The following is a 26,048-nucleotide window of genomic DNA, read 5'->3' on the forward strand; positions in this document are numbered from 1 at the left end:
TACCTGCACACTAAGATCCCGTTTGTCCTCCACACTGTCAATATACCTGTCTTTAATTGTGTATTCAACATTCAAATTCGACCTTCCAAAATGCATCACTTCGCATTTATCCAGGTTAAACTCCATCTGCCACCTCTCAGCCGCCCATTTCTGCATCCTGTCAATGTCACGCTGCAACGTACAACAGTCCTCTCTACTGTCAACTACACCTCCAACCCTTTGTGTCATCTGCAAACTTGATAACCCATCCTTCAGTCTGCTCATACAAGTCATTAATAAAAGTGGCAAAGAATAGAGGCCCAAGAACAGAGTCCTGTGAAACACCACTCGCCACTGACTTCCAGGCGGAATCCTTTCCTTCCACTACCACTCGCTGTCTTCTGTCGACCAGTCAACTCTGTATCCAAGCAGCTAAATCTCCCTGTATCCCATTCCTCGTGACCTTCTGAATGAGCCTACCATGGGGAACCTTATCAAATGCCTTGCTGAAGTGTATATACACCACATCCACCGCTCGACTCTCATCATCTTGCCTAGTAACATCCTCAAAGAACTCAATAAGATTTGTGAGGCATGACCTGCCCCACACAAAGCAGTACTGACTTCATTTAATCCAGCCATGCTCTTCCAGATGGTCATAAATCTTATCCCTCAGAATCCTTTCTAACAGCTTGCAGACGACAAGTGTGAGACTGACTGTCTGGAATTGCAGGGGATTTCCCTATTTCCTTTCTTGAAGAGAGGAATTACATTTGCCTCCCTACAGTCCTCAGGTACGACTCTGGTGGAGAGCGAGGATGCAAAGATCTTCGCAAGCGGCGAGGCAATCACATTTCTCGCTTCCCAAAGCGGCCGAGAACAAATTGGTCTGGCCCTGGCGACTTGACAATCTTAATGTTTGTCAAAATGTTCAGCACATCAGCTGCCTCAATCTCCATCCGTTTCAGCATGCATACCTGCTCCTCAATGGCTTCATTCATTAAAAGGTTCTTTTCTTTAGTAAAGACAGAAGCAAAAATCTCCTTCAGGGATTTCCCAACCTCCTCAGAATCTATACACAAGTTCCCTATGCTATCCCTGTTCGGCCCTACTCTTTCTTTGATCATTGTCTTATTCCTCACATACGTGTAAAATGCTTTTGGATTCTCCCTAATCCTTCCGGCCAACCCTTTCTCGTGCCCTCTCCTGGCTGTCCTCAGACAATTTTTGAGCTCCTTCCTCGCCTGCATGTAATCCTCTAGAGCTGAGAAAGACCCTTGCTTCCTCCACCTTACGTAAGCTGTCTTCTTTCTTTAGACAAGAATCTCCTCTGATCTCGTCATCCAAGATTCCTTTGTCTTACCCCGTCTTGCCTGTCTCAGAGGAACACATTTATGCATCACTCGCAACAACTTTTCCTTAAAAAGTCTCTACATGTCTATAGTGCCCTTTCCATGGAACAATTACTCCCAGTCCATGCTTCCAAACTCACGTCTGATAGCATCATAGTTTCATTTTCCCCAATGAAATATCCTCCCAATGTGCCTGCTTCTCTCCTTCTCCATAGCTATGCAGAATGTGAGGCAGTTGTGGTCACTATCACCAAAATGCTTTCCCACCACAAGATCTGACACCTGCCCCGGCTCATTGCGGAGAACCAAATCCAAAATTGACTCTCCCCTCGTCGGTCTGCCAACATACTGAGTTAGAAACCCTCCTGAACACACCTTACATAAACAGCTCCTTCCAAGCCATCTGCTCGGAGGAGAATCCAATCAAAATTGGGAATGTTAAAGTCACCCATTACAAAAACCCTACTACATTCACACTTTTCCAAAATCTGCCGACCTATGCTTTTTTCAATCTCCCTGCTGCTATTGGGGTGCCTGTAGTAAACCCCTAATGAGGTGACTGCTCCCTTACTGTTCCTAATTTCCACCCACACTGACACAGTAGGCAGACCCTCCTCGACAATGGTAACTTCTGTAGCTGTGATACTCTCTCTGATTAGCAGAGCTACACCCCCTCCTCTTATCCCCCCTCACTATTCTCTTTAAATGTTCTAAACCCTGGAACATCCAACTACCCATTCATGTCCCTGTGAAACCCATGTCTCTGTTATGGCCACAACATCATACCACCAGGTACTGATCCATGCTCTAAGCTCATCACTTTTATTCCTGATACTCCTTGCAATAAAGCAAACACACTTTAACCGATCCCTTGGTTCTTTCCCAGGAAATTCCTTCCCACTGGCTGCTCTACCTCTTGCTATTGCCTCATCTCCATCAACTCTCACCACCGGTATATAGCTCTGGTTCCCACCTCCTTGCCATACTAGTTTAAACCCTCCTGAACCATTCGAGCAAACATTCCACTGAGGATATTGGTCCCCTTCCAGTTTAGGTGCAACCCGTCTTTCATGTACCTCATGGACTTTCCACAAAAGGCAACCAAATTGTCTACAGATCTGAAGCCCTCCCTCCTACACCAGCTGCGCAGCAGTAGGAGTAACTGGGGAATTTGTGTAACTTACAGTGAGAGTGGCAGAAGAAAGGCCTAAGGGAGATCATCAGTGGAAGAGTACGTAGCAGAATAAGGGGTAGTGCAAGGGAAGTAGGAGTGTGAGGAAAGAGTAGGATGGCGGAGGAAGAATGGCAGATGGCGTTTTAGTGACAGGGAAAAACTTGTTTTTGGGAAAGCGGGATTGTGTGTGAAAAAAAAATCACCATTCAGGAAAATCGAGATCTGGTTTCCACTTAAAATTAAGGAAAGATTTCATGTACTTTCTTTTCTATCACTTGATTCTTGGTCAGATTGCACATGTACTCTGTATTTCTGTATCTCCATCAACGCAGACGACATAATTCGTTTTTGTTCTTCCCTAGTGTGGTGTTTTTTGAATTACTTTAATTATTTAAAATAATTTATTTGCTTCCAGTTCAAGGTAGACATGACAATATGATTTCATCTACTGCAGTTTGTCCATAACATAGAATTTAATTGCATATTTATCCTCATCACACTTGCTGATTTAAAGAAACAATGAATTAGTCCGTGTCCATCCTGCAGATGAAAAAGTTTTCCACTTCTGGCTATTGCAGTGAATGTAACAAAGATCAATGACTCCAAAATGCTAATGTTTCAGTGCAAGGTGCCAAAAATTAGTTCATCATAAATTATTTACAAGCTTTATGAATAAAACATGCAGAGGGGCGAAGTGTAAAAGATGAATTCAACTCTGTGTCAAAAATGTTATTTGTGGCTTCCTCATAAAACACGTTAGCCAAATCACTCTGTAAATTTACCAAAATAAGAAAAGTCAAGACTGGGATTCGCAAATCCTCCTCTGACTAACATCTGGAGAGTAGTAAGAAAATCACGGTTGACTTGTGATATTCATAAATGATGATGGTGAGAATGGGGAAGATGTGGGGAGGGAGGGGCCGTTAGCAGTGGAATTATTAACAGTGTTGTGGATGGCACAAAGCTGAACTGGGTGGCTCATAGTCAGGAGGACAGGGTTGAGCTTCAGGAGGATAGAAACGGATGATTCAGATAACCAGATATATGGCCGATGAAATTTAACACAGATAAATGTGGGATGTTGCATGTCAGAAGTAATAAGACAAGTGAGTACTCAAACTATGAACGGGGAGGGCTAAATTTAGTCGCTTTATCTTTGCAGCAGGGAAGGTTGAGGAATGAATGTGGTATAGGCGTACAAGTGCATAAGGGGTATTGAAGGCTGAACAGACAGAAGCTGTTTCGCTTAGTCAAAGGGACAAAAACAAAGGGAGGCATTTTTGAAGTGAAAGGCAGGGAATTGACAGGTTCGAACTGAGAGGGTGGTATGAATCTGGAATGCATTGTCTAGGAGGGTCGTTGAGGGAGGTAACCTCACAAACGTTTAAAAAGCCTTTGGATGTGCACTTTCTGGCGCAGAAGTGATAGTCTTTTTCTTCGTTGCATGATTCTATGTGGTGGCAACCATGATGACTCTGATATATTCTGAAGGAAGAAGCAATGGCAGTTCCTGGTTTGTTTCTTTGATTGGACTCAGTAAGTGGTGAGATTACAAACCAGCATCACCTCATGCAGCTTCACCACTGAACTCAACCTACAGCAACCGAGCCATCTATGGGAACATCTAGACTAATTCACATGCTCATTGTAAGCATTGTCCAACAACAGCAGGAGCAACTTTCCAGCTGTTTGCCGCCATTATTATAGCTACAGAAATATCATGGAACAACTTTTCCTTCAATATAATGCAGACTTTTAGCTCTGAGGGTTCTATTTCTCTGAAGCATAATAAATGCCTTCCAAGGTATTCACTTTGACAAAAAACATGTTTTCCTATGTTTTCGATCCAGTTGTTTATCACAGAATTCCCAAGTCCAAGCCACCCCGACCTCTTTCCCCTTTAATATTTTCTTGTGCACTGTCTTCCTGATCTCACACATATCAAACCCTCACATCCCCCACACTCTCCATCCTTATTTGTGCACCTCATCTCTATCATTTATTCCAACTTCCATCTCACAGTGTGAACTGATATGAATCCTTCCCTCAGCATGGTCATTAGACTGGTCGTGCCTGATGTCCTGTTCACCTCGACCTTCTACTCCGTTTCTGACCTGCTGCATTGGTTCGCACATTCCTGCTTTATTAGTTTAAATCCATTCGACTTGCTTTAGCAAACCACCCCACAAGGACGTTGCTGCTCCTTAAGTTAAGATGCAACCTGTCTTCCTGTCTTTTTTGTACAGTTCCCACCTGTCCTGAAAGAAATCCCAATGATCCAAAAATCTGAAAACATCAACCCTGAACTAGCTTTTTAACAACATTTTAAACTATACTGCTTTACTAATCCTTACCTCTTTTCCATGTGGCACGGGGAGTCATTCAGAGATTAAAGAGGATTGTTCGGTCTCTCTCTCTCTCTCTCTCTCTCTCACACACACACACACACACACACACACACACACAGAGACAGAGACACCGCATTACTTTGCAGAAGTATACCAATTACCTTAGAAATAATCAGAATGATAACTAGAATGACGGATTTAATTAAAGAAAGGAGAAGAGAAATTGCGTTTCTTCTATATGTCAGTTTGCTGGCTGAGTTGGAGAGTTCATTATCAGACGGTTCATCACTATACTAGGGGACATTATCAGTGAGCCTCTGGTGAAGTGCTAGTATTTTTCCAATTTCTATTTAAGTGTTTAGGTTTCCTTGAGTCAGTGATGTAATTTCCAGTATTGGTGATTTCATGTCCAGTTCTTTATCTCAGAGACTGTTAGTTGGAATCAAGGTCGATGTGATTCTTGATGGAGTTCCGATTAGAAAGCCATACGTCGAGGAATTCTCGTACGTGTCTCTGTTTCGCTTGTCCTAGATGGAAGTGCAGACCCAGTCAAAATGGTGTACTTCCTCATCATATGTAAGGAAAATAGTAATAGTGGTTCATGTCTTTTTTCTGGCTAGTTGTTGATGATGTATCCAGTTGGCTAGTTTTCTGCCTGTTTGTCCAATGTAGTGCTTGTTACAGTTCTTGCAAGGCTTATTCTTCCTGGAGCAGAATAGACAAAGATGTGAACTTATTACGATGCTCAAATTATGAACAAATGTTGCAGAGTAAAACAGGATTACTCTGTTTCCATTAGTTAGCATGACAGCATCATTGTTTTCTAATTTCAAGATTTTCGGCAAAAGATCCAGGAGTGAGATAAGGAAAAGCGTCTTTATTGAGAGAGTTGTTAGGATTTAGAATGGACTGCCTGGGAGAGTTGTGGATGAAGAATCAAAAGAGAATTTGTTCTGTATTTGAAAATATGATTTTACCAGGCTGCAGATAGTGCTGGCAAATGGGAGGGGCTTGTGAGACATTACTGGAGCTGGTTCACACACAGTGGCCAATGGCCTCCTCCCGTACTTTAAAGATTTGTACTCTATTATATGTCTGATGTGAATAAAAGTCAGTATCCGATTATTTCTCATTGTAAATGCTCGCAAATACCTGATTATTTGGTGTAGCATGAGCATTTAAAATGCAAGTATTACAAGGTCAGCTTCATTACGAAGTCTAATTATCACTAAAACTAATCTGTCATTTTTTTGGCACAAATCTCTTTGGAAAGGTCTGATCTATCACTCACATGATAATATGTTCATCGTTTTTGCTTACTGTCCACAGTTCATATTAAATATCAGTCCTTCTAAAAATTGTTTTTTTTAAAAATATTGTTCACTAAAATTTGATAACACAAATCATTTATTTAGGTTAATATTCACAGTGCATATTGAATTATAGCCATTTCGAAATCGCTGGAAATTATCTGAAGCTCGTACATTTCAGTGAGAAATTAAACTGATTGATTATGTATAAATGTATAACAACGCTTATTCTATTCGATTGTTCAATCATTTACTCACCCTGAACATGTAATCATGTGAACATGTAATCCATTCAGAAGCCAACCACTTTCAAAATGTTGGAGTGACAATGCATTGTTTTGAATCCTGACATTGTGTAGATAATTCTGATCGCCAAAAGAGTTAGATCCATGTTGATTGTTCGATATAAAATAAATGTACATTCTTTATTGCTGTCTTAGAAAATCTTGGCAGGTCCATTATTGTAGGTACATAAATATAGAATCAACCTAATTGTTTTCAGAGATTATCGATCAATTTAAAGTCATAGTTGATGTCTTATTTTTGCCCAATTCACGAAACATAGCAAATGTCTAATTAATAAATGGGTCACCCAACAGATTGTATCTGGAGAAAACAACAGCAAATGACAAGTCAAGAATCACGTTAACAACTGAACTAGGCGGAGCCTACCTGGTGTCGGACACCACAGATATTGCACTGGCATTCAGGTGAATGTAACAATGAATAACATAACTGGACGTTATGGGCTAACGCCCCTCCCCAGCTTCCTAATCTCACACACATCACTCCCGCACATATTCAACAATTAATAAGAATCAACACGTTGGGCGAAACGTAAAACACAGAACAACACAGAACAATTCAGGCCCTTCAACCCTTGACATCCTGCCTACTTTTAATCCTACTTAAAGATCAGGCTAATCGACATACTCTTCATTGTACTATCATTCATGCCCCTATCCCATAGTCATTTAAATATCCCTAATAAAGCTGACTATACGAGCGCTGCTGGCAGTGTATTCCCACCACTCTCTGTGTAAAGAACCTAGCTCTGACATCCCCCCAAACCTTCTTCCTGTCACCTTAAAATTATGCCCGCTCGAGATAGCTATTTCCGCCCTGCGACGAAGTCTGTGGCTATCCACTCTATCTATGCCTCTCATCATCTTGTAAACGTCTATCAAGTCACCTCCCATTCTTCATTTGTCCAAGGATAAAAGCCCTAGCTCCTTCATTTTTTCTTTGTTAGATATGCCTTCCACTCCAGGCAGCATCCTCGTAAATCTCCTCAACACCCTCTCCAAAGCCTCAACATCTTTCCAGTAATGAGGCGACTAGAACTGAACACAATATTCTAAATGTAGTCTCACCAGAGCTTTTTGGCGCTGCAGCATAACATTGTGGCTTTTAAACTCAATCCACAGCTAATGATAAAACTATCTGTCTTAATAATCTTATCAACTTGGGTGACAGCTTTGAGCGTCCTATGATATGTACCACACGATCCCTATGGTCTTCCACGCAGCCAAAAGTTCTGCCTTTAACCCTGCATTCTGCATTCAATTTCGACCGTCCAAAATTAATCACTTCACATTTATCCAGGTTGAACTCCATCTGCCATTTATCAGCCCAGTTCTGCATACTATCAATGTCCCATTACTACCTACATTACTTGTTCCTCAAAAAGCCATGCTGACAATTTCTAATCAAGCTATGATTTTCCAAGTAATCATAAATTCTGTCTCTTAGAATCCTCTCCAATACTTTTCACAATACAGAAGTATTACTGACTGGTCTGTATTTCGCAGGATTACCCCTATTGCCATTCCTGAACAAGAGAATAAATTTTGCCACCCTCCAATATCGGGCAATAATTAAATGGACAGTGGGGACGGAAAGACATCGGGAAAGGTGAAGCAATCTCTCCCCTCACTTCCTCTGGTAACCTCGGGTGCTTCCTGTCTGATACAGGGGACTGATCTATCCTTATGTTTGTACTTCAATCAGTCTGTACGTGACCTCACTTTGTCTACTCCGTGTCCAATTAACTGATTGACTGCTTTCTATTTCAGGGCTCTATACACTGCTGGTTTTTGAGAAGGTTCAGTTCCAAATATCCCGTGAATCATGAAATGGAAATACATGTGAATACACTAATGCCTTCCTGATGAATAGCTTCTGCTCAAAGCTTTCACTCTCCCACTCCTTGGATTCTGCCATTCGACTCTGATCTCTAGCATCTGCAGTCCTCACTATCTCCTTACTGAGGGCTGACTCCTCTGCACATTGAGCAGGGAATTAACCAGCAGGAATTCATTGTATGTAGAGCTAACTGTTCAGTTCTGAAACGTTGCATTAGATTGACACATTAATTTAAAAAGAAATTACAATTCAACAATTATTCATTCAGTCCCTGAGTTGCAGTTTTAGTTCATGGAAAGGGCCTTCATAACAAACAGTGACTGAAGAAATCCGAGTATTCCAGGTGCCATATTCCGGGCTCGATGCCCTTTCACTTAATGCTGGGTATATTATCGGACCGACTGATGTGATAAAGGAACGAGGGGATATGGGGAAGTGGACAATTTTGCCATCACATCGATGTGTGTGAGGGAGATCAGGGCTGACAACTCAATATTCTGTGGTACAAGAACTATAGGCAGCACAGGAAATGGTTAAAAGAGAAGGCTGTTTTGCCTTATTAACTATGGAGTCAATGACAACAGTAAGGATGGATGATATCTTGAAAGGGTTTTCAAATGACGCTTTGTGGATTGTGGTTAAGATCAAAACAATGACAGATATATATTATAGACCCTTAGTTAAAAGAAAATATAGGAACATGTATATAACTAATTCACATAGGTGTGTAAATACAATAATAGGATTATTATATTCAGAAATTTCAATTCCAAACAACCATTAGTGCAGTGATTGTTTTAAGAGGTGAAAGATGTTTGACATTTATTCCAGAGAACTCCTTACATCAACATGTAGCAGATACAACAATGGGCGGGACAGTGCTGGGCCTCACGGTGTGGATGAAGCCAGTCAGGTGTTGCAGGTAGGATTGGGAAAGCATTGCAGGACCAGTGACCATTTTTAGCTTGATAAGGAAAAGTCCAAAAGCAAAAAGTTTGAAAAATAAAAATGATTTCGATGAGGGAGGCAGATTTTATCAAAACAATAGACAGGATCTGGCCACAGTACAGTTACGTCTGAGTGAAACTGTAACTGAACAGCATGGGGGCTGTGGTGGATCACATGCTCAAAATGGAATTGGTGAGAGTGTCACCGCATCATCTTACACCAAAGATGAACTGTAGGAAAACAAGCCCGGAGAACCTTGTATGTCTACAAATATTCAGAATTGAATTAAAAATGAACGAGATGCTAAAAGGAGGTATAAAGTGAGGAAGTCAATGGAGGTCACAGAAGAGTAGAGAACATGTAGGGCTTAACTCAAGAAAGGAAGTTGAGGAGCAAAAGTGGGGGAGGGGTGACAAAAACATTTGTGAGCAATATTATCAATAATTCAAAGACATTTTATCGGTTTAGTAAGGGTAAGAGGGTAGCAAGAGAAAGAATACCGAGTATTAGGGACCGAGGAGGCAACCTGTGCACAGATCCAGAGAATATGTCAAACACATACCACATATCAGTCTTCACTTAGGAGAACCAGTTCCTGTATTCACTGTCAGTATCTAACAGTGTGATCCTTGAGCAAATTGATGTAGAAGCTGAGGAAGAATTAGAAGTTGATGCAAGATAAAAAGTGTGCAAATCCCTAGGTCCGGATCAACTGTATCTTAGACTGATGTGGAAGATGAAGGGGGAGATTGCCGGCTCTTATACTCTGTGTTGTTTTTTGTTTAGCCTTGAGCCACAGAGGTGGTTTGATCTAACAGGACAACATCTAATGTAGGTTCAACTTTCACACAGAAAGCTAGAAAAAAGGCCAAGGGATTAAACACCACTAAGACTCACATCAGGTGGCGATAAACAATTGTAGAAAATTGTGGAGGAGTTGAGAATAGGCCACTAAATATGTTCAACGATGAGATGGACAAATTTTACACAAGGGTTACAGAGAAATGCAGGAAAATGGAATGGAAGGTTATCAGAATAAATATCCCTTAATTGAAAGGAAAAGCAGAGTCAGCGAGCGGATGGGCATACTGTCACTCACATGTCTAATGGTAAAACTTTACCAACAGCCGGTATTCACTGGAACATCAACATCTCTCCCTCCGGAGTGAGACGCAGTTTGGAATACAAACAATAGATTCAAGGAATTCATAAATGCAGTGCTAATAGACAGAAATGACCAAAGGACTGCGACAACATGGATTGGCTGTCAGGGTGAATATTTGCATCACCGCAGTCACCAGTACTAGAAGGATGACCTCAGCAACACACCCGACAAGTCCAAGCATGAGCCTGGAGTTAATAACACATCACTGCAGTGTCTCCCTTCTTCCCTAACCAAAACCAAATATGAAATGGTCTATTGACGTGCTGTTAGTAGCAGAGTATGTAGTAATGCTTTGGTTCCAGAGACTTCGGTGAGCAGCAGCTCAGCAAAAACTACAGATAAGCTCAGGTAAAATCTTTTTAACGCTAGTCTGACAGCAGTGGAGATGGCATTTAGAGCCGTTGCATGTTCCTCCTGCAGGATATGGGACCTCAGGGAGATTTCCACCGTCCATGATGACTACACGTGTGGGCAGTGCAACCAGCTGCAGTCCTGGGAGACCATGACCAGGAGCTCGACATGACTGCTCTCCAGATCGTCCAAGATACTGGGTACTTCATAGATAAGAGCTTTTGTGAAGTGGCCACCCCAAGTCCCTCCCTTAGCCATGTTTATGTGAACACTTTGAATCCCAGTCCCATGTAATGATCTACGCCCTGAGTTAATCAGTCTTACCTGTCAGCCGTGTTGCATTTGAATAAACGCAATTTAATGCAACAGGCATTCCTTGCTTCCTGTCGTGTTCCAGGCAGAGAGTAGCAAGGCAAACACCAGGAATGGCTAAGGGAGTAGGCAGGGAGTGCAGAATCCCCTGTGGCCATTCATCTCGAAAACATCTATTCCATTTTGCATTCTGATCTTGTGTGTATTGGCAGATGGTGGATGGGTGTTAGAAATAACTGTTCAGGGGAAAGCAGCAGTAGCCAGGTTGGTTGCACTGTGACTGGCTCTGGGGAGCAGCAGGAAAGGATAAATGTAAACAGGGTCTTAGGGATAGAAGATTCGATTATTAGGGGGACAGATCAGAGATTCTGCGGCCTCAAACGGGAATCCAAGGTGGTGCGTTGCCTCTCAGGTGTCAGGGTCCAAAATGTCTCTGAGTGGCTGCTGCATATTCTTAAGGGGAGGGTGAGCAGCCAGAAGTCATTGTGCGCATTGACACAAATAACCCAGGTAGACATAGGAATGTGGTTCGACATAATGATTATTGAGAGCTAGGAGAAAAGTTAAAACTAGGACCTCGACAGTGGTAATCTCCTGATTACTTCCAGTATCATGAGCTAGTGGAGATAAGAATAGAAAGATATGGCAGAGAAATATGTGACTAAAGATTTGGTGCAGGGGAAGGGATTCATATTTTCAGATTATTGGAAGCTTCTCTGTGACAGAGTTGACCTTTTCAAAAGGCACTGCTGGCACATGCTCTCGAGGGGGGACCAATATCTTCGCAGCCAGTTCAGCTAGTTGAGATTGGCAGGAGGTGGTATCCTCAAGAGCAGGGAGGCAAGTGCGAGGCTGGAAGGAGATACAGCAATCATTAATAGTACGTTGAAGATACAGATCAGGCTGGAACACGATGGGGAGCAAGGAATGCACTTAGTTCAATGCCAGAGGACTGACAGGTAATGCCGCTAAATTCAGGGTGTGGATAGGTAATCGGGATTGAATAGTGTAGCTATTACTGAAACATGGCTGAGGGAGGGATTGGACTAACAGCTTAATGTACCAGGGTTAAATGCATTAGGGGGCAGAGATGGTGTTAAAAGGGGAGAGCAGTTGCATTTCTGATTAAGGGGAGTATCACAGCAGTGATCAGAGATATATAACTGATGGATCATCCAGTGAGGCTTTGTGGGTGGAACGAAGACATAAGAAAGGTATGGTGATATTTTTGGGATTGTACTATAGGTCCCAAAATAGTCAACATGAATTACAGGAACACAAATATGTAGAGAGATTGGGGAGACTTGAAGGAACATCCGGGTCGTCATAACAGGAAAGATGTGAATTCTTTGGAGTGGGTTCAGAGGAGGTTTACCAGGATGCTGCCTGGAATAGAGGGCTGATCTTATGAAGAGAGATTCATTGAGCTCCGACTTTTTTCATTGGAGAAAAGGAGGAGAAGAGGGGACATAATTGAGGTATACAAGATAATGAGAGGCATAGATAGAGACGATAGCCAGAGACTATTTCCAAGGGCAAAAATGGCTTACACGAGGGGTCATAGTTTTAAGCTGGTTGGAGGAAAGTACAGAGGGATGTCAGAGGCGGATTCTTTACACAGAAAGTTGTGTGAGCAATGAATGCGTTGCCAGCAGCAGTTGTGGAAGCGAGGTCATTGGGGACATATAAGAGACTGCTGGACATGCATATCGTCACATAAATTTGAGGGTGCATACATGAGGATCAATGGTCGGCACAACATCGTGGGCTGAAGTGCCTGTGCTGTGCTGTACTGTTCTATGTTCTATGTTCTATGTTCTATAATAGGGGTTTTAATTTTTATAACACAAACTGGAACTGCCAGAGCACTAAGGAATTTAATGGGATGTAATCAATTAAGTGCGTCAGGAAAGTTTCCTCAAGCAGTATATTGAGGGTCCTAATTGGAAAGGGGCAAAATCTGAACTACTCTTAAGAAATAGGTCTTGATAGGTGAGTGATTTGTCAGTAGATGTGCACTTTGGGACTAGTGACCATTGTTCTATTAATTTTAAAATACTTATGGAAAGGGAAATATTTGGTCCACAGATTCAAGTTCTAAATTGGGACAAGGTTAATTTTGATGGACTTAGAGAATAGTTTGCAGGGGTTGGTTGGAGTAGTCCGATCGCATGCAAAGCGCCTCAGGCAAGTGGGAGTTTAAGATCAATATGTCCCTGTGAGGGTGAAAGGAAAGATGACAGGAATGAGGAACCCTGGATGACAAGAGATGTTTACCAAAAGAAAATTGGAAGCGTGGCTCAGGTACAGGCAGCTGGGATCAAGGGAATCCCTGGAGGTGTACAGGGGATACAGGAGTTAACTGACGAAGGAAAACAGGAGGGCGAAAGGTGGGTATGAGATAACCAACACTGAGAAGATCAGAGTGAATCCAAAGAGGTACGTTAAGTATATTAAAGGAAAAAAAATTAACGAGAGAGTGAATATGACGGCTCAAAGACCAAAGAGAACATATTTGTGTAGTACCATAAGAGATTGCCAATGTCCTCTACAAATATCTCTCCTCTATGTTTACTGTGGATAAAGACATGAATACTTGGGAATTTGGGTAAATTAGTGGTGATATCTTAGAAACAGTCTATATCACAGTAGAGGAGGTATTGGATGTACGAGATTGTTTGAAGTTGGATAAATCTCATGGTCCTTACGAGATATATCCAAGAACACTGCAAGTGGTTAGAAAAAAATTTGCGGGGTCCCTCGCTGATAATTTTGATCACCAGTTACCACAGGTGAGATCCCAGAAGACTGGAGGATAGCAAATCTTGTGCCATTATTCCAGAAGGACTGAAAAGTAATGCCTGGGAAATACAGAGCAGTCAGCTTAACATCTGTGGTTGGCAAATTACTTGAGAAGATTCTGAGGGATAAGATGTGCATGCATTGGGAAAACACGGTTTGATTAGAAATAGTAAGCATAGCTTTTTGAGTGGAAGTTCACGCTTGACGAATTTGTTAAAGTTCTTTGATGACATGACCAGAAAGTTTGACAAGGGCTGTCCGGTAGACGTCCAAACGTGTGGTGTTGGAAAAGCACAGCAGGTCAGTCAGCATTCCAGGGGCAGGTGAATTCACGTTTTGGCCGTAATCCCATCATCAGGAGTGTCCAAGCCAACGATACTCCTGCTTCTCGGATGCTGCCTGACCAGCTGGGCCTTTCCATTGCCACACTTTTCAACTCTGATCTCCAGCATCTGTAATGCTCACTTTCTCCAAGGGTGGTAGATCTGGTCTATATGGACATAAGTTACACAAGAACAGAATGTGGCTTTTCAGCCCCGGACCATGATATGCAGTTACAGGAGGAGACCAATCAGCCCCCCGAGTTGATAGACCGAGACCCAGTTTAGATCATGCAGCAGCAGCATCAGTCTATTCAGGTACTTGAAATCAGTAACACAGGAAATGGAAGAGGCAACAAAGTGACTGCAATATGGGGAATCCTGGAATAACACCAGGCTATATAGCCCGTCAAGCCTCCTTCCCTTCAGTAAGGTCAGGGCTGATCTCTCTTGAGCATAATTTCTCTTCCATGCACAATTCTTTGTAGCCATCAAGTCCCTGATATGTCAAAATCCATTAACACCATTCTGCTCCCCCAAGCATTTCAGAGATGTAGCTGTCTGGGATAGAGAGGCCCCGACAGTCACTGCCCTCTGAGAGAAAGAAACAGTCCCCATACATTTACCTTGGGCTTTGACGTGAATAAGAAATTGGAACACAGCGTCAGAGTGAATGGCCCTGACATAACAGCAGGACGTGACTGATCAAGATGTCAAGGAGACTGAATAAAATAGCACCTAATGGCAATCAGTTGTAAACTCCCAAGTGGTTGGGCATTCTGGACACCATGTGGCTGGTACAGATATTTTCACTGAGTCCCTTAATATCTCCGTGGGTCATCCTCTCGGTAGCTTCCTTGGCACAAACATCTTCAGCTGATTCAGCAACGTTTTACCCTCCATCATTCGATCAGAAGTGAGGGTGCTCAGAAAAGATCACATAAAGCATCAAGACCTGAACAACATTCAAGCTCATGCTGTTTACGTGTAGGTAACATTCATGTAACAGCACTGCTGGACCCTGAACATTTCCATGGGACTGAAAAAGAGGAGATGATTCAGCAACTCAAGCTGGTTTCACAGAAATATGAGAACGCCATTCAGCCCATCGAAGCTATTAGATAAGAAAGACACAGCCCATTCACTCTCTCTTACATATTGCACAAGAACAGATTTTTTAAAAAAAAACTACAAATGGTGGAATGTAGGTGGCTGGAAGAACACAATAAGCCAGACAGCGTCAGGAGAAGAGGTCCACACCTTGGGTATACCTTTCTTCAGGACTGGGGTTCGGGGTAAGGGTGTGTACAGATAAAGAGGTGAGGTGGGAGAGTAGGAGTAGGCGGTTTGGTGAAGTTGGAAACACAGGTAGAGGGTCCTACCGGGTTGGTCAATGGGAGGAATGAATCCAGTTGACAGCTGGAAGATGGGTTAATCTGAGGAATGGAAGGAGGTGGGGTTGGGAAGGGAGTCGCGAATTGGAAAGGAGTTTACTAGAAATTGGAGAACTCAATGTTGAGTCTCCCGGGCAGCAGGCTACACTGGTGCAATATGAAGTGTTGCTTATCCAATTTGTGTTTTGGTTCGTTGTGGCAATGGAGGAGGTCAAGGATCGCCATGTAGGAAAGGGTGTGGGAAGGTGAATTGAAATAAGCCGTGACTGAGAGGTCATATCAGCCCTTACAGTCCCGACTGAGATGTTCAGAAAAACATTTCCTTTTGGTTACATTTAGTCTCCAGATATAGAGAAGACCACATTAGGAGTGCCAGATACAGTAAACAAGGTTGGATCCCATCACCTGGCACATCTTCCACAAGGACCGAACCCGTCATCAATTTTGGTTCGTGCCACACTCCCCAACAAACCCGCCAATCCCCACTGGCAACTGACTCTGCAGATAAAAAAAATGTATCTCATGTTGGCACACCACCTCCCTCACCTCATCCAAGGCCCCAAACCGTCCTTCCCCTTGAAACAGAGGTCAAATGCCTCTCCTTCCACCTTGTTTACTGCATCAGGTACACCTGATGTGATCTTCTCTACATCGGGGAAAGCACCTTAACCGAAGGGCACATTTCACCGAGCATCACAGCCGGACACAAATGGGCCGACCTGAGCTCCCAATCACCACTCATTTCATTTCCCCTTCCCAATCCGTTTCCAACATGACCACCTTTGGCCTCCTCTGTTGCCACTGTGAGTCAGACAGCAATTTGAAGAAACAACATCTTACCTTCTTCTTGGGTAACCTACAGCCTGGAGGACTCAACATTGAGTGCTCCGATTTGAAATAACCTTCTCAGCCATGGCCCTACACCCTTTCCAGCCCAGCCTCCTCCCTTACATTCCACCAAATGACACTGCCTTCCAGCTCCCAACCGGATTCATCCTTCCCATCGACAAACCAGGTTGCACCCACCACTTATGTCCACCAATCCCCTACACCATCATCGTGCTGCTCTCCCCACCCTTAATCACTCCCTCCCCTCTTTATCTGCAGCTACCCCTACCCACACCTGCAGTCCTGAAGAATGGTTATACCTGAAATGTTGACTTTTCCACCTCATCATGCTGCCTGGCTTGCTGTTTCTTCCAGCCTCCTGTTGTCTATTGTTATACAGGAAGATAAAGAATCTAGTCAGCACAACATACTGGTAAGCAGCTACCACAGGTCACCCAATAATGAAGCTCTTCCCTGGAACGAGGAAGAGGACATTCAGCCCCTCGAGACACAGACACACGAACAGTAGTGGCCATTCAGCCCCTCCAAACTGTTACACTGCAATCGTAGTATGTCATTGATACTGCAACACAACAAACCAATGAAGCAGAGACTGCACCATGTTGTGCCTCCTGGCTCCTTTGCTAATATTTCACGTGTGTTACATTAACACAGTTTGCTGACGGTAAGGAGGCACAGTGGATGGTTTGTGCCACGTCTCAAGGAGGCATCTTCCATCTCCGAGAAAACAGGCTAGTCTTCAGCATGGAGGTCAGAAGCGTTTGATAATGCCCAACCTTTCAGAATGTGGCTGCTGACAGGTTTGTGAACATCACGATGCTGATTGCATGGTCTCACTCCAACTGTACATTCAGACGTGAGAGTTTGTTGGGAACCTGGAGCTCTCTCTCTTCTAACATAGTTGCTCCAAAGAGATATGCAAACCGTCACAAAGCCATAGAGTTCAACAGGCCCTTTAGCCCAAACTGGTCCATTCCGTGTAAAATGTCCATCCATGCTAACTCCATTTCCCTGCACTTGGCCCATATTCTCTTAAACATTTCCTATCATATATTTGTCCAAATGTGAAAAAAATATTTTGTGGAAAACACGTAATATCTCACAATATCGGTGTTTTGGTTTGAAAATAATCAACGTTGGTCGATAATGCTCAAGTTTTCTTGCAATCATTTTTTATTCTTTTGTCGCATTATGAACTAAACACTCATTTCCTTCACACTTTCCTCATGGTAAATTCACCGCAGGGATTAGTCTAGTGTAACATCTTTAATCTGTCTCATTGTGGCAAGGAGATCAATCCTCATAAAGGAGAGAAAATCTGTTCACAGCATCCCAAGTTCTGTCTCAATATCACTCTACAACTTCAGTAAGGTGTCTTCACTCTTATACTTCCATCATTTTGCAATGAAGGACACTATGTATTTACTGTGTTAATTACTTACTTTTCCGTATGTATTCTGTCAGTGGCTCATGACCAAGGGCATCCAGCTCCGTTTCACTAAGAGCACTTCCCATCATCGCCTTCTCATAAATACAAAACGAAAAGGATGGTATGTTTTGCCAAATCCTTTGGTTGCCTTGCAACGCGCTATACTTTATGCACAGCCGCGCCAACAGCAACACGATTATTGCTATTGGAGAAGTTTGGAAATGCTGAGGAGGTCATGGCTTAGCTGTGTTATCTCTGGAATATTAACACAGGGACCCAAGTGATGACCCACACCCCGCATTCGAATCTCACAATGGCAAATATTGAAATTTGCATTCAATAAAATATCAGGAATTGAGAATCAAATGAAACCATTGTGTTTATCCGACCCGGAACACTCATGCCCTTCAGTGAAGGAAACTACCATCTTCGCCTGGTCGGGCTTACATGTGACTCCAGATCCACAGCACTGTGGTTAACACACAGTTGCAGTTTGAAATGGCCAAGCCAGCCATTCAATTATATCACTCACTACAAATTCCCAAAGAAATGAAACCGGGTGGACCTCCACACTGACTACTTACAGGCCACGGACTGCAAAGGGTCAGGAGGGTTGCTCACCAACACATTTTCAAGGACAATGAGGAAAGGGAATTAAATACTGGCCAGCATCCTATTAATGAATAAAAGAAGAACACACTGAAGAAAGAGAGACAAAGGGAAATAACTCACTTCAAACCGGAACTTTGATGTCCACCTTACATGGGCATGAATTTCAGCAATATGGGAACGGGAAAAAAATAAATAAGATGAATCTGGATTTTTATTTCCATTTCAGCTGATCATCAACAATCCCCGTGCTTGTTTCTTTCTCTCTCTCCCTCTCTTTCTCAATCCATTCTACTCACTCCTTCTCCCCTTCACAATAGACATTCCTGTCACCAAAGGGAAGAATGATGGTAAGTGGAGGTGAAACGCCCATCAGCCATGATTGAATGGCGGAATGGACTCGATGAGCCGAATGGCCTTACTTCCGCTCCTATGTCTTATGGTCTTATGATCTTATCAAACACTCTATGTCCCAGCTGCGTTCAGTTCTGACGTATGGCAATTGGAATCGAAATGTTACTTCTATTTTTCTCTCGACCTGAGGCTGCTTAATCTGTTCAGTTTCTCTGGCACTTCCTCTTTCTTTTTGTATCTGATCTCTAGCATCATTCTTTATTTTTTTCAACCTTTTGTTATTACATGGGATGTCTGCATCACTGGCAAGGGCAGCATTTTTTGACCTCACTAAATGCCTTTTACTGTGAGGCCATTCCTTAAGGCAGTGGGCCTGACGACAGTCTAAATCCAGCCCAGTTAATTATGCTAGATTTCTTTACTTAATGACAACAGTGAAACAAATAAACTTATTGACAAAGTGCTGGTGGGATTATATTAGTAAAATTCGCTCTTATTTCCAATTCCTGTCATTTGAATTTAAGTTCTGTCATCATCTGAGATAGGATTTGAAACAGTGTCTCTAGTTTAGTAACCTGGGCTCCTGAATTACGTGTCCAAGGTATACATATTTGTTTATTTAGCACTCGCACTGACGTCTAGATGGGGTCTGGGGATATCATGAAGTTGGTAGTTGGTAGCTTTGGTGAGGGAGAGAATACCAAGACATAAATCAATTCAGGGCAAATAGGTACTTCGGGATTGTGACCAGTCTTGTTCTCAGATATTTGTGATGGCGGGGGTGTGGGCAGATCTGAAATTTCTGGAGAATGAATGGATTTGCATTTGAAACTGAAGACAATATTTTCTGTTTTTACTAAATATAGATAACAGAAATAGCACTGAGTTCACCATGGCTTATGGGATTAAAAAGTCTATAGAGATAAGGAGACTTACCAGGAACACCAACAAGAGCGAGCATAGGATAGTAACCCGCCTGGATAATCAATAGTACACCTAATATGTGATATGGTAAAACGTCCCAATACCAGGAAACATAGTAAATACCCCAGGATAAACTCCTGTCCATTGTTGCATCATTCCAGTCTACTTTTCTTGGATTCTGAACAATTGGTGCGACATTCCATTCTAATGCTCTCAGATTCTGATCCATTGTTGGAACATTCCAGTCTCCGGTTTCCAGATTCTGGTCCATTGTTGGAACACTCCTGTCTATGGTTCTCAGGTTATGATCTCTCCTCTCCCTTATTCTGCAACAGCTGATCCCTGTTAGTGTTGGAGGTGAAGCATCTGCAGCTATAATGGGATAAAGCATTGCAAGAAAAAAAGGAAAACCATCCAGTGACGTAATTAGGATCCATGGAGACTGAAATCAGTAACAGTCACTGAACAAACAGATCCAGTTAACTCCTTTCAGTATGCTACTTCAGTTCACAATAACAATTGGATTGAATTTAATGTTGAAATCGCTGGCTAATGGTCAAATCTCCCATCAGCAATTACTGTCGTGAAGTAAATTATGAGAGACAATGATGGATGCTTTCTTATCACACGCCAGGTGCTTCTGCTGTGTTCATTTGCAATATTATAACCGTCGGAATGCTCCACCATGCGCACCCACAAAAAAAATCCCAGATGTTGCTTCCATGCTGATTACTCCCATGCTGATTACTCCTGGACTACAACAGGCGCCAAACAACAGATTCTCAGTGGGCATGTTTGCCCTGACCATACACAGGAAGTGTGGATCTGTCTGGAAATTCCTCTCGTTGCTCTAATAAGACAATGTTGAAACTTCAACACACAATACCATTGAGCACTGTTTTATGTTAACTCACCAACACCTTAATACACTTTATTAGCTTCAAAACAGTAGGACTTACATTTTTTGGAATTCAGTCCAGTATTTAGATAGCGAGTGGCAGGTGTTAGTATCTCTTATTTCGTGTGTTGAATTGGTGAGTAAATAGATCTTCAGATAGCGATGGTTCTTGCAGGAACCAAACTTGTTTTGGAGGTGGATAACGTGACCTTGGAGGTTTTACAAAATGCGCATACGTCCAAACAGCGACACTTAGAAGATGAAAGGAGTTGAAGCTACCTTCTAATGTGAGGAAAGATTAGATGATTTCAGCAGTATCTCAGCATTCCAATTTGATGGAAACTCCATTATGATCTGTGGAGATGACTACACTTCAATCGCAAATTAAGTTGCTTGAGTTAGAAGCAGAAATGACGCAGTTTGAGCTGCGACTAAAACCTAAAAGAGGAAGAAAGAAAACGTATAGGTTTAGCAGAGGAAAGAGAAAAAATAACAAATAGCTTTAGCAGGAGAGAAAGGAAAGGGGAGAGCAATTGAGTTTCAGAGATGGACACTTAGAGAAAGTGGCTGAACAATTTCAGTGGCCAGTGACCATGTGGGTTTTGTTACCCAAACAAAACTTGTAGGTAGAGCTAGTGAGGTATTCACAACACTATCCGAGGAGGGATCTGGGGTGTATGAGGAGGGGACATGTGCGTATGAGCTTGTGCCAGAAGCCTGCAGACAACGTTTCAGGAATCTCAGGGAGGATGCTGGTCAAACTTTTTTGAGTTTGAAAGGAACAAAGTAATTTTGATAGATGGATAATAGCTTTACAAAGAGAGCAAACCTATGAAGCTCTTCGAGAAGCAATTAATTTGGAGGAGTTCAAAAATTCACTGCCTGACACAGTGCAAATTCAATTGGAAGAGCACAGAGTTAAAACGGTAATGCTAGCAGCTGAAGTGGTTTATGATTATGACTAGTAATTAATGATTATAAAACTAGTTTTGGTTTCCAGAATCAATTTCAGTCCATGATGGATTAAAATTGTGGCAAAGAGAAATCCTCACGTAGAAAGGGAAAGGTAGGTCTCGGTGAAGATCATAATGATAACTTTCCCCAGGGCAAAAAGGAAATACGTGAAGGAGACAAAGAAGTTAAAAAAGCTCTGGTGCTTTGTAACAAATTAGGACACATGAAATCACTGTGTTGGTGGGTTCAGAAAAAAAACACAGACGCAGGAAAACGGGATAAGCCTGGGAGTTTTGTTGGAGTGGAAGCTAGAAAGCACAGTGGAAGCTAGAAAGCTGCATCAGAGTGTACACACGGATTGGAGGTTTGTTAAGGAGGAAGTCCCAGGTCTGCTTAGAAAATATACCTGCAAAGGGAAAGTTTATTCACATAGGGCAGGTTAAAAGGATGCAATTTTAAGGGACACTGTATCGTCTCAGACTGTGAAGCTGAAAAATGAGGAGATATGTACTCCTGAAGGTCTATTTCCAGAAAAGATAATGCTAAAGGGAATTCATCTTGAGACAAAAAATGCAACATTTTGGAAAGCGAGGATAACTTGTCCAGAAAAGTGTGGAGGAATTGTGGTAGGGTATTGGCCAAACTCTCAGCTCCAGGAACACAATTTGTCCTTACCAAAAATATAGGTGATTCACTGGTAGGAGTACTGCCAACTGTGGTTGAAAAGCCAATGGAGACAAAGGCAACTGAAGGAATGAATGGGTCTTATCCTGGAAGCTTTCCTGATTGTGCGTTAACAAGGTCCCAGTGTCACCAGTTGAAACAGGCAATATCAAAAATGTAAGGATAAGGAAGCTTAATTGGCATTCACAGAGACTTTGTTCCATTAGATAGTTGAGATAAAACAGGAGCAAGTAAGTGATCATGCAAATATTTTTAGTTCAACTAAAGTAACTGAGTTACAGCAGAAAGATAAAAGTTTAAACCAGTTGTATCAAAAAACATATACATTAGGAATTTTTAATGCATCCCTGAGTGCCATTACCTTAAAAATGATGTCCAGAAAAGGAAATGGAGACTATCACATATTCACCTAGATGAGAAATTGGAAGAGATTCATCAAATCGTTTTGCCAATGCGGTATAGCAAGGAGGTGATGCGAATTCTGCATGAACTACCAACTAGAAGTCATTTAGGAGTGAGGAAAACACAGGCTGAAATACAGAGACATTTTACTGGCCTGGACTGCAACAGAACGCAGTTGAATTTTACTAGACGTGTCATACATGCCAGGGAATTGGAAAAACACAGGCGATAATAAAGCCTGCACCTTTCTCAACTATTCTGGCATTTGAGGAACAGTTGAAAAGAGTCTTAATTAATGGAGTGGGTCTTCGAACACACAAAAAAATGGGCACCAGTATTTGTTAATAATAATGGATGCATCGACTAGATTTCCAGAGTCCCCCCAAGATGCAATATCACAGCTAAAAGAACTGCAGAGGAATTACTTTTTTTAATAAATAGATACGGACCACAAATGGAGCTACAGTGAGATCAAGGGTTCAAACTTCACACATAAATTATTCACTATAATGTATTAGGGATAAAGCAATTCAAATCGACTGGATACCATGCAAAATTGCAGGGACCGCTAGAAAGGTGACATTAAACATTAAAGACAATGTTGGGGCTTATGATAAGAATTATCCAGATGATTAGGTAAGGAAGTTCCATTGCGCTTTTTGCGATCAGGGATGCACCAAATGAACAGAACAAATTCAATCCATTTGAATTAGTGTTTGGGCCATTAAACTTGATTATGGAGAAAGTAGTAGATCAGAATTCAAAGTTCACACTTTTGGAGTATGTCTCAAAATTTTTGGAACAATTAATAGCGCTGAGGAGTTGGTTGGAAAGAATTTTAAAGTATTGCAGCATGCAATAAAACAGGAAGTGGACAGGAAACTAAAAATTTGCAATTAAGCTGTCGGGAATAAGTTACTTACAGTGATAGGTGAACCTTCAAAAACGAGGCTTAGTGGACCATATAAAATAAAAAGAATATTGAGTGGGGGTAACTACTTGATAAGGACTCCAGACTGAAAGACATCTCACAATGTATGTCAAGTGAAAATTCTCAAAAGTTAATTTGGCAGGGAAGGAAAGCAAGAAGAGAAGGTATTAATGATTATGGCATTCCTTAAATAAAGCGGGCAATGACGCAGTTGTCTAAAATTGGGATAAATTATTGAGTTACCTTTCTGAGAAAAATTGAAATGACTAGAAAGAGTTATTACTATCACATGTTAAGATAAGCAGAAATTATCTTGGAAGTAATAACCTAACTGTGTACGTCGATTCTCCTGTTCCTTGGATGCTGCCTGACCTGCCGCACTTTTCCAGCAACACATTTTCAGCTCTAACTGTGCATAATGTAGCTATATGAGATGCTGTTATGAGTAAGCAACACCCTTAGAGGCATAATCCTCTAAAGTTGGTACAGATTCAGAAGGATATTGAACGCATGCTCTATGATGACATTATCAACGTGCGTTACAGTGACTGGAACTCACCTATAGTCATGGTGCCAAAGCCAAATGGTACCCCAACGGTTATGGGTGGACTATCGTAATGTCAATGCAGTTAAAGACATTGATGTATACTCAGTTCCATGGTTGGAAGACTGTGTCGAAAATGTAGGACAAGCAACTTACATTTGGTATGAAAAACGTGCTGGCCACATTTCAGCAGCTAACCAATAAGTTACCGGATTATCTAATGTGTGATATACATTGATGACCTTGTGATGTTTAGTCAGTCATGGAAGGAACATTTACAGCATTTATTGCATTTGTTCTATAGACTTCGCAAGGAAGGCTTGGTGGGAAAACTACCAAAAAGTGAATTTGCCAAACAAAAATCACCTTCCTGGGCCATGCTATTGGACATAGATAAACGGTGTCATGGGATGTAAAAGTGAAGGTAATTGGGAAATTTCCAATACTGTTCACAAAAGGAACAGTACTATGGTTCCTGGAATTGTGTAGATTTTATCGAAGGTTTGTGCCTCATTTTCGCAATGTGACTGCTCCACTCACGGAATTGTTAAAGAAAGGCAAGACGTTTCAATGGACAGAGGACTGTCAAAAGGCATTTAACGGCATGAAATATGCATTAACTCATGCCCCACTGTCAGCCACACGTGATTATGCAAAACTATTCAAGGTGGCTTTAAATGCAAGTGATGTGGCTGTCGGTGCTGGGCTCCTGCAGGAAATCGACGAGAGGACAGAAAGACCAATTAGGTATTTCTCCAAGAAGTTGGGTGTTCAATAGTAGAAATATTCAACAGTTGAGAAAGTGACTGTGAGCTGTGTGTTGGCACTACAACATTCCAATGTTTATATTACCAGCAACACATCTGAGACAACCATGTACACTGACCATAAACCATTGGCGTTTTTGGAGAAATTTAAGGACAAAAATGCGAGACTGTTTAGCTGGAGCCTGTTGTTACAGCCATTCAATTTGAACATTGTGCATGCGGCAGGTCTTGAAAACATGATTGCTGATGTATTTTTAAGACTTGAATGACAGATTGAGGCACTCAGTGATGGGAATACCACACACTGAATCCGGATGTAGACGTGCATGTTTGATTGTATATAGTAAATTAATGTACAACCATATTTTAGAGTACGAACCACAATTTTTTTTTTGGGGGGGAGGGATTGAAACCTGAAGGCATCTTTGGAATTTGATGATTCAGTTTTATATCAGGGGAGTTATCACAAAGGTGGTCTCTTTACAAGGCTATGTTGTTCTTGAATTGATTTCAGAGATTTTCTGAAAATCTGGAACCAGCCCAAGGTTCCAACATGTCTCAATTTTGAAGGCTTCATTGGAGTGCTTTGGTTTTTAGCTAACAAAAAATACCTCGAGAAGAAGGTTTTCAAGTCTCCAACATAAAAAGTGGTGCAATCAATGGGATGTGTCCAGCCTTCCAGCTGCACAGGTCTGTTAATTTCGAGGGTTAGTTGAGTCAGGGTCACTGTTGAAACTGGACGCTCTCCCCCTCTTCAGCCCTCTGACTACGTAACGTGTAAATTTATTGAATATAAGTTTTACTCTTTGTGCTCAGGGTTTTGTTTATTGGGATTGTTGCAAGTAATTTGGAACAGCGTCATTAAGTTGTTCTCACCTGTCAAGTTCAGATAGGATGAATTATTCAGATTTTGTATTTTCAGTTTGTTGTGTTTCATTCCTCACTTTTGTAAATAAATTCGATTTGTTTAAAAGTCGGCAGTCGGCCCAGCTAATTCATTCTGGGAATATCCGCTATACATTTAACTTCAACCGATAGCAATATTACAGTCTGGGCTACCTGCTTAAGAATGTTTTGAGGGGTCGGGCCTAGTCCAATACAAT

The sequence above is a fragment of the Chiloscyllium punctatum genome, chromosome 38 (genome assembly GCF_047496795.1).
Source record: "Chiloscyllium punctatum isolate Juve2018m chromosome 38, sChiPun1.3, whole genome shotgun sequence".
In the NCBI taxonomy this organism is placed as follows: domain Eukaryota; kingdom Metazoa; phylum Chordata; class Chondrichthyes; order Orectolobiformes; family Hemiscylliidae; genus Chiloscyllium; species Chiloscyllium punctatum.